The following is a 6000-nucleotide window of genomic DNA, read 5'->3' as shown; positions in this document are numbered from 1 at the left end:
TAGAACTAAGACCTCTAGGTTATCAGGGCCTATGGTTGTAGAAACAGAAATCATAACTAATGGGTCATTTAGTGATATAGTGGTACCACTCCCATTTCTACCTCTTAATTCCTAGCCTTGTGAATAGTGGCTAGGGGAGAAATAGTACCATCTATTGGATGCTGCTTTAGAGCACATGTAGCCTTCTGGAGAACTTTTTGCAACCCTACAATGATTGCCCTTAGCTGGTGCTGTAACTAAGTCTTCAAAAAGCCATTCCTCTAGCTTATCAAGCCAGCTGCTTCAGGATAATGGGAAACATGGCAATACCAGTGGGTTTCATAACAATGGGTCTATTGCCACATTTCATTTGCTATGAATGGAGTTCCTATCAGAAGCAATACTGGGTGGATCACGATGATTGGGAATGAGGTATTCTAAGTCCACATGTAATAGTTTGGTGGAAGTATTGTGTGGACGGAAGGCAAAACCATATGAAGAGTTAAGTGTCAATTTCAAGGGCACATGTGTGGCTCAGTCGATTAAGCATCCGTCTTTGGCTCAGGTCATGATCCCAGGGTTGTAGGATCAAGCCCCAGGTCTGCTTCCCTACCCAGCAGGGAGACTTCTCCCTCTGTCCAACCCTTCTGCTTGTGTTCTCTCTCTCCAATAATTAACTTTTTAAAGTTTTCAAGTGTTTGTTCCAATAAGAAAAACCTCTACTTCCATGATAGAAGCAGTCCAGGATAATCAATGTTACCAGGTAGTTGGCTGGTCACCTCAGAGAATGATGCCACATTAGGGACTCAGTGTTAGTCTTTGCTACTAGAGGATGTGGAATTCAGCAGTGATCAGTCAGGTTGGCATTGACAAATGGAAGTCCAAATTGCTGAGGCTGTGCATTCCTGCCACCATGGCTAATTTGTTCATAAGCCCATTAGGCAATGATGGGGGTGGCTGGGAAAAGGGGCTTGCTGATGTCCATAGAACATGATTATTTAATCATCCTTTGCTGATTTCACCCTTTGGTGAACATTCACATGGGACAAAAATACCTTGGTTTGTTGTTGTTTGTTTTCCCCAGTCAGAAAAGTCTATCATCCCCATATTTCCTTATTACAGATTATTCTAGTTCTGTTTCTTCAAGTCCCTGACCATCCGGCCAAGCCATTGCCCACAGCCCATGAACCATTATATAATTGTGCCTCTGGCCCCTTCTCCTTCCAATAAAAAGAAATCTAAGTGCTTAAAGTTCTGACCACTGTGGGGATTTCCCTTGACCTCTGTCCTTCAGGAATGTCCCAGAAAGACTGCTTCAAGCACTATAATCCCTACTTTGAGATGGCACCTGCATATAGTATACAACCATCTTTAGATCGGACCTAAGTCTCTTCTCATGAATTCTCCATGAAGCCCTAAGTTCAGGCATAGAATAAGAAGGGCTAGGAAGGGTGGGGGACCATGGTTATTTGGACCACTTCATGTAACTTGTACCTTCCAGGACTTCTTGGGCCTGATCATATATATATATATATACCACTTGTATTTGTTGGAGTGCTGCCGTTCTAGCTCTACCCTATGGCTTGGTGGGTCAGGTAATGATGAGCCTCTCCAGTCACATGGTAGGCCAAGCATTCAGTTTCTACTAAGGCTCAATAGTAGACTAAGAGCTGTTTCTTAAATGGAGAGTAGTTAGTCACAGAAGATAGCAGGGCTTTGCTCTAAAATCCTGAGGCCCTGCACTACAGCTCACATATAGGGGCCTGCCAAATGCCCCAATCAGCATCCCTAGCTGCTACAGATATTTCAAGCACCATTCGATTTGCTGGACCATATGGCCCCAATGGCAGGACTGCTTGCACAGATGCCTGGTCCTATTGCAGATCCTGGTTTTTTTTTTTTTCCTCTTCTCATATTTTTATTTTATTATTATTTTTTATAATAAATTTATTTTTTATTGGTGTTCAGTTTGCCAACATACAGAATAACACCCAGTGCTCATCCCGTCAAGTGCCCCCCTCAGTGCCTGTCACCCATTCACCCCCACCCCCCGCTCTCCTCCCCTTCCACCACCCCTAGTTCGTTTCCCAGAGTTAGGAGTCTTTATGTTCTGTCACCCTTTCTGATATTTCCCACACATTTCTTCTCCCTTCCCTTATATTCCCTTTCACTATTATTTATATTCCCCAAATGAATGAGAACATATAATGTTTGTCCTTCTCCGATCGACTTACTTCACTCAGCATAATACCCTCCAGTTCCATCCACGTTGAAGCAAATGGTGGGTATTTGTCATTTCTAATGGCTGAGTAATATTCCATTTATACATAAACCACATCTTCTTTATCCATTCATCTTTCGATGGACACCGAGGCTCCTTCCACAGTTTGGCTATTATGGACATTGCTGCTAGAAACATCAGGGTGCAGGTGTCCTGGCGTTTCATTGCATCTGTATCTTTGGAGTAAATCCCCAACAGTGCAATTGCTGGGTCATAGGGAAGATCTATTTTTAACTCTTTGAGGAACCTCCACACAGTTTTCCAGAGTGGCTGCACCAGCAGTTCACAACCCACCAACAGTGTAAGAGGGTTCCCTTTTCTCTGCATCCTCTCCAACATTTGTGGTTTCCTGCCTTGTTAATTTTCCCCATTCTCACTGGTGTGAGGTGGTATATCATTGTGGTTTTGATTTGTATTTCCCTGATGGCAAGTGATGCAGAGCATTTTCTCATGTGCATGTTGTCCATGTCTATGTCTTCCTCTGTGAGATTTCTGTTCATGTCTTTTGCCCGTTTCATGATTGGATTGTTTGTTTCTTTGCTGTTGAGTTGAATAAGTTCTTTGTAGATCTTGGAAATTAGCCCTTTATCTGATAGGTCATTTGCAAATATCTTCTCCCATTCTGTAGGTTGTCTTTTAGTTTTGTTGACTCTATCCTTTGCTGTGCAAAAGCTTTTTATCTTGATGAAGTCCCAATAGTTCATTTTTGCTTTTGTTTCTTTTGCTTTCGTGGATGTAACTTGTAAGAAGTTGCTGTGGCCGAGTTCAAAAAGGGTGTTGCCTGTGTTCTCCTCTAGGATTTTGATGGAATCTTGTCTCACATTTAGATCTTTCATCCATTTTGAGTTTATCTTTGTCTATGGTGCAAGGGAGTGGTCTAGTTTCATTCTTCTGCATGTAGATGTCCAATTTTCCCAGCACCATTAATTGAAGAGACTGTCTTTCTTCCAGTGGTGGAAGAAATCATCTTAAGATTTGTGTGGAGTCAGAAAAGACTCAAATAGCCAGGGGAATATTGAAAAAGAAAACAGAGCCAGGGGCATCACAATGCCAGATTTCAAGTTGTGCTAATTATTTTTAAAAGATTTTATTCATTTATTCATGAGAGAGGCAGAGACACAGGCAGGAGAAGCAGGCTTCCTGCAAGGAGTCTGATGCAGAACTGGATCCCAGGATCCTGGGATCATTACCTGAGCCAAAGGCAGACCCTCAATCACAGCCACTCAGGTGCCCAGAAAAAATTATTTTCTTGATAAAGAACCTCGTTTGTTAGTAGTGTTAGTAGATGTAATACCATATCTGTACATATATCCTATGGAAACAAAAGAAAGATATCAAAAAGATATATGCACTCCTATGAATATTGTAGCATTATTTGTAATAGGTTTCCATATCTTGAGACTAAATGTGTGACAATGGGTGAATGGATAAATTGTGATATATAATGTGTTATATATAAAATTATATATATATAATAGCGCTACATTAAGTGCTTCACATAGATAACCTCATTTAATCTTTAAGCACTTAAGTAATAATAAAAAAAAGAGTGTTGGGGAAATGTAGGTACAATCTCATTTGCTTGAAAAGCTTCATCAGGGAGGGTTCACAGTGGCATCATGGAAGCCCAGAACAGCAGGCACAAGAGGGAACGGGAGTTGGACACTGACAGCGATACCAACTCTGAATCAGAACAACTTCTGTACAACATAAAACAAGAGTATAAACACATGCAGAAGAGAAGACATTTAGAAACTAGTTTCCAACAGACAGATCCATGTTGTACTTCTGAGGCACAACCACATGCATCTCTCCTCAGTGGACCAGCTTCACCAGGGACTTCATCTGCAACATCCTCACCATTAAAAAAAGAACAACCCTTATTTACTCTACGACAGGTTGGGATGATCTGTGAACGTTTGTTGAAAGAACGTGAAGAGAAAGTTCGAGAAGAGTATGAAGAAATATTGAACACAAAACTTGCAGAACAATATGATGCATTTGTGAAGTTTATGCATGATCAAATAATGCAACGATACAGAGAACAGCCTGCTAGTTATGTTTCATGAATCACATTTTCTGCATTTGGGCTGCCTTGTTCCTTGTTGAGTTGTTGCAAGAGGTCCTAATTATGACATGCAGCAATGCCAATACCCCACTGTGAATACAGGTTATTTCAAGCTTTCATCAGTGGCAACCACTCTTAGGCAGCAACTGGTTTTGGAAATTACCCCTCGGCAAGGGAAGGAGCGGCAGTGCTTCAAGATGCGCTGCCTGACTATGCCCACTCTGCTCCGGACCCTGGCCCAGGCTGCACCAGCAGGGCACCCCACTGCCCGGAGCCTCCACAGCAGCACAGTGGCAGCAACCTACAAGTTTGTGAACATGCGGGAGCCCTCGATGGACATGAAGTCGGTGATGGATAGGGCAGCTCAGACCCTGCTGTGGACTGAACTCATCCGAGGCCTGGGCATGACCCTGAGCTACCTGTTCCGGGAGCCTGCCACCATCAACTACCCATTCGAGAAGGGCCCTCTGAGCCCTCGCTTTCGGGGGGAGCATGCTCTGCGCCGCTATCCATCAGGGGAGGAGCGCTGCATCGCCTGTAAGCTCCATGAAGCTGTCTGCCCTGCCCAGGCCATCACCATCCAGGCCGAGCCGCTGGCCGATGGCAGCCGCGGGACCACCCGCTACGACATCTACATGACGAAGTGCATCTACTGCGGCTTCTGCCAGGAGGCCTGCCCTGTGGACGCCATCGTCGAGGGCCCCAACTTCGAGTTCTCCACCGAGACGCACGAGGAGCTGCTGTACAACAAGGAGAAGCTGGTCAGCAACGGGGACAAGTGGGGGGCCGAGGTTGCCGCCAACATCCAGGCGGACTACCTGTACTGCTGACGCCCCCGCCGCCCAATAAAGAGCTCTACCTCCCGAAAAAAAAAGTCTTAAGCCTTAAGAAATTCATCAAGAGAGAAGTTAGAGGAGCTACTCCTGGCAAAGCAGTTCCTTACTTCCATTTTTCAAACACCGGGGGGCTCTTCTGAGGGAACCCCTTGAATAGGCATCGCTCCCGACATTTCTGACCTAAAAATGCCTGGCTTCAAATTGTGTGCTGTGTGCTAGCTTTTTCCTTTTTTAAGGAAAAAAAAAGGAAGGTGGGAGTTGGTTTAACATCCTTACTCCCCAAAACCTTTACAAAGATTACACGGGTCTTCTTCCAGAGAAAGCACAAAGGTGGAGATAATGTGCCAGCCAATCAGTCCTGAGGAAATTAAAGAGTCCAGCTCCTGGTGAAAGGTAGATGAAGAGGAATAAAATCACCAGGTCCAACAACCCCACTTCCAGCAAGAAGAATGGGAGTTTGAAAACAATTCAACTGTGGAAGCCAGATGAAAACTCGTGTCACCCAACTAGAAGTGGAGAGGATGCTGCTAATATAAATATATAGAATTCAGCCTTAAAAGGAGATCCTATTTGCCATGGATGAATCTAGAGGACATTATGCTAAGTGAAATAAGCCAGACACAGGAAAAACAGAAAACAAACCCTCTGATTTCACTTATGTGTGGAATCTAAAAAAGATGAATACATAGAAGAGAATAGAACTTGTTGCTACCAGGGCTCAGGAAGTATGGTAAATAGGAGATGTTGGCCAAAGGGTATAAAATTGCAGTTATAGAAAGAGTTTGAGTGTCTAATGTACAACATGACTATAGTTAGGTTGTATTGAACACTGGAAA

General features: G+C 43.7%; 2 pseudogenes; both read left to right on the top strand.

Moving 5' to 3' along the window:
- The first annotated feature begins 3879 nt into the window (after positions 1–3879).
- LOC140615324 (akirin-2 pseudogene) lies at positions 3880–4329 on the top strand (annotated as a pseudogene).
- On the top strand, positions 3956–5202 carry LOC140614923 (NADH dehydrogenase [ubiquinone] iron-sulfur protein 8, mitochondrial pseudogene; annotated as a pseudogene).
- Positions 5203–6000: the final 798 nt, after the last annotated feature.

This window comes from Canis lupus, chromosome 23 (assembly GCF_048164855.1).
Source record: "Canis lupus baileyi chromosome 23, mCanLup2.hap1, whole genome shotgun sequence".
Taxonomy (NCBI): Eukaryota; Metazoa; Chordata; class Mammalia; order Carnivora; family Canidae; genus Canis; species Canis lupus.
This window is presented reverse-complemented; position numbering and strand designations above follow the sequence as displayed.